Here is a 4,160-nt window from a genome sequence, read left to right as displayed (position 1 = left end):
TCCTAGCTTTTAAGATCCCAGTCGCTACTCGCCAAAGTAGGAGGTGGAACAATGTTTTGTGTAGTATGTTATGCCAATTGAGCTCGATGTCCCCTGCTACTATGGTCCCAAGCCCGCAGGTTCAACTATTCGGTCCCTCTGGGTAGCTGGCTGTGACCAAACAGTGACCACAACCTTGCCCCTTGTCGGCTCTACTATACACCTGGGAATTCTGATCATTCATATAAACTTACAGGACCATTGTCTGCCAACCCTATATATGTTCTTGGATACACTTCCCATTTCATAGACATAACTAATCTTTCAGCCTGCCCACCCATCTATCCACTCATATACTCATGTTTGCCTTCAAAAAAAATGTATTTTTACCATCATTAATTCTTAAACGAAAAGGTTTGGTTTCTATTTTAGCAGCCAAAATATTGAATAGAATGTGTTGACCAGATCTTAGAATTTTTTTCTCTAACTCTTCCTTGTTCTTTATTCATGTATTTATCTGTTCAGCAACTAGGTAGTAAGAATATGATGTGTGAATAACCTTTTGCTAGAAGCTAAAACCAAACCAAATCAAACTCACTGCCATCAAGTTGGTCCCGAGTCAATCAAGAAAGATCTGAGAACACAACTCTTGTTAGCTGAGTTGGATTCATCCAGTTTCTAACATTATAAGTAACTAAAGCAAATATAAAAGAAAGATTTGAACAAATACTTAGACCTTTACTCAGATTTCTCTTATTTACCTTATAAATGTAACATTTCACAATAGGTTATAGATCAATCTAATTTAAGATTTCTTTTTCATACTACTTGAACCCTGTCTGAATGACAGAGCTGTTTTCTCCCCTGAGAAGTAATTATAATATCTCACATACAATATTTCATACAATGTAAAGTTTACTGCTAAGAGAAAAATTATTTAAACAATAGAGTAATAATAAGAAGAAAAACATTTAAAGTGCACGTTAACTAAGAATTCCTAACTCAACAAACTCCTTTGAAAAGTGAGACATTTTCCCCTATTGTGTGTCTATAACATTCCCTGAAACATTCATAGACCAAATGGGTATGACATCTTCAGGAACTTTTTAGGCCACTCTTGCCTACAGTAATTATCTCCTATCTTTTATGGTACATGTATTGTATATAAGACAGAAGCTGTAAGGGTTATCTTACTGTTTGGATATATTTGTACTCCCAAGCTGGATTATAAATGCCTTGAGGGAAGGCTGTATTCCTCACATTTCATTATATTTTTCCAAAGTTCCTCCTAGGCTACTGTTGTTGTGTAACTGCAGGGAGTTTTATTTACATAAAATCTAAATAAATGACAATGCAGTAGCCTCATGATTTTCATACTTATGATTGTATATTTTAGTGATACATTTTAGTAGTTATCCTATTTAGCATTATATTAAATCTTGTATACTTTAATAAATGTCCCTTTTCTTTTTCCTAAGCATATTGATCATTTCATAGCTTCCTATTTAACAATGCAAAGTTTTTAAGATGGTAGCTTGTAAAAAGGTGGAACAGGACAAAGAAAAACCCAGACAGGCTTTAGACAGCATGCAGGAGGGCTATCCTTGGATAGTCAGGCCCTAGCTTTAAAACCCGGTCCATGGGTAGGTGGGATCCCTATCCAAAAAGAAAGGAATGATAAGATGTCAAGTTTTATTTTTTCCCCTAACAACATTTTATTATATATCATGATGCTGTGGGTCAGGGCTCAGTTGGGTGATTCTTCTTTTCCATGTGGGGTTGATAGAGGTCATCTGGGGCATTTAGCTGGCCAATGGAGTCCTAGAGGGTTCAAGATAGCTTCAACCATTATCCAGTGCCTTGTGGGAGTGACTGCAAGGATGAACTCAGTTAAGACATGCATCTGTATGTGTTCTTTAACATGGCAACTCAGAGGTCCAGAGAGAGTAGTCCAAGACCTCAAGTTGTATCTGATGATTTAAAATGGTGTCCTTTCCTTTATCCCCTCAAAATGTTGTTTTAAATAATACTTAGAGATATATTTTATTTTTAATTAGAATGTTATTATTATACCTCATTTTTTAAAGAAGTAGTTTTATTGTTTGAGGGTATTATAAAGATTATAATCCTGTCAAGAAGGAGTTGTTGTTGTTTGTTGTTATGTGCTGTCAAGTCGTCTCTGACTCACAGCGACTTTATGCACAGTGGAATGAAACACTGCCTGGTCCTGTGACAGCCTTATGAGCCCTACTTTATCCAAGCCCATCACTGCAGCTACTGTGTCAATTCACCTTGTTGAGGGCCTTCCCCTCTTTCACTGACCCTCCACTTTACCAGCATGATATCCTTCTCCAGAGAATGATTCCTTCTGACAACATGACCAAAGTAGGTGAGACGAAGTCTGGCCATTGTCACTTCCAAGGAACATTCTGGTTACACTTCTTCCAGGACAGATTTGTTAGTCCTTTTAGCAGTCCATGGTACTTTCAGCATTCTTTGTCAACACCACAACTCAAAAGCATCTACTCTTCTTCAGTCTTCCTTATTCATTGTCCAGCTCTCACATGCATATGAGGCAATTGAAAATACCATGGCTTGAGTTAGGTGCATCTTAGTCTTCAAGGAGACATCTTTGCTCTTCAGCACTTGAAAGAGGTCCTTTGCAACAGATTTGCCCAATGAAATATGTCTTTTGATGTCTTGACTGATGCTTCCATTGGCATTGATTGTAGAACCAAGTAATATGAAGTCTTTGACAACTTTAGTCTTTCCTCCATTCATCATGATGCTGCTTATCGATCCAGTCGTGAGGAGTTTTATTTTCTTTATTTTGTTGCTGTTATGTGCCGCCGGGTCAGACCCGATTCATAGTGACCCCTCCTTGGGTTTTTGAAGTGGTATCACTATGGAAGTAGATTGCCCAACATTTCCTCCTGAGGAGTGGCTGGTGGGTTTGAACCACCAGCCTTCTGGTTAGCAGTCAAGTGCCTGAGGCACTACACTATTGAGGTGTAATCCATACTGCAGACTGTAGTCTTTAATCTTCATCAGTAAGTGCTCTAACCCAACCTCACTTTCAGCAAGCAAAGTTGTGTCATCTGTGTATCTCAGGTTGTTAATGAGATCTTCTCCAATCCTGATACCATGTTCTTCTTCATATAATCCTGCTTTTCAGATTATTTGCTCAGCATATAGATTGAATAAGTATGGCAAAGGATACAACCTTGACACACTCCCTTCCTGATTTTTTTTAAATACATTTTATTGAAATATAATTTATGTACAGTGAAATACACAAAATTAAAATGACTTGGATCAATGCATTTTTTTCCAGTGTTCCCTCCCCTCCCCTCCCACCCCTGGCAACCAACAAATAAAGTTTCTGTCCATATATAAACCTTTCTTTGACCCTCTACAACAAGGAACTAATACTGTATTTGTCCTTCTGTGATTGACTTACTTTACTTAGCATAATGTCCTCCAAGTTCATCCATATTATGCACTATTTCGCAGACTACATTATTCTTTAGTGCTGCATAGCATTCCATCATGTGTATGTACTATAGTTTGGTCAGCCACTCTTCCACTATAAATCTTAGGGATAAGTCCCTTGCCAGACATTATCAGCAATTATGAATTTGTTGCTGTCATTTTTGTTATGTGCTTTTTTGTGGTGTTGATTTCTTTGTTCCATATAATTTTCTATGCTGAACTTGTTTTGTTTATGAATCGTGTTATCACTTCCTCCATTGCTATTGTTTTAGTATTTGCTGAATATTTATGCTGGTCCTCTTTTTTGATGTGAAAGTTTATCCTTTTTCTTTGAGGTTATCCTGTGATTTATAGTTTTCTTTTCAAGTTTAGGACAGTCTGTTCTATCTTTTGTCTTGACTTTCCTATCATTTAGAGTTCTGTAACGACAGTTTTTTCCCTCTTTTTGGTTTGTAGTTGTTCTCATTTGTTAATTGATGTCTCTGGTTCCCTGTTTACAATCTTGTAGGCTTATTTACTTTGAATACTTCCATAGCTGAGTTGGTTTCTGGGTTATATCATCATATGTGTTATTGGTCAGTTGTTGTTGGCTATTGTTGCTTCTCTGTCCAAAGGGCTCCCTTTAGCATCTCTTGTAAGGTTGGTCTGGTTTTAACAAATTCCCTTAATTTCTGCTTATCTGGAAATGT

Source organism: Orycteropus afer, unplaced genomic scaffold (assembly GCF_000298275.1).
Source record: "Orycteropus afer afer isolate SDZICR_OR568_19922 unplaced genomic scaffold, OryAfe1.0 scaffold00157, whole genome shotgun sequence".
Lineage (NCBI taxonomy): Eukaryota > Metazoa > Chordata > Mammalia > Tubulidentata > Orycteropodidae > Orycteropus > Orycteropus afer.
This window is presented reverse-complemented; position numbering follows the sequence as displayed.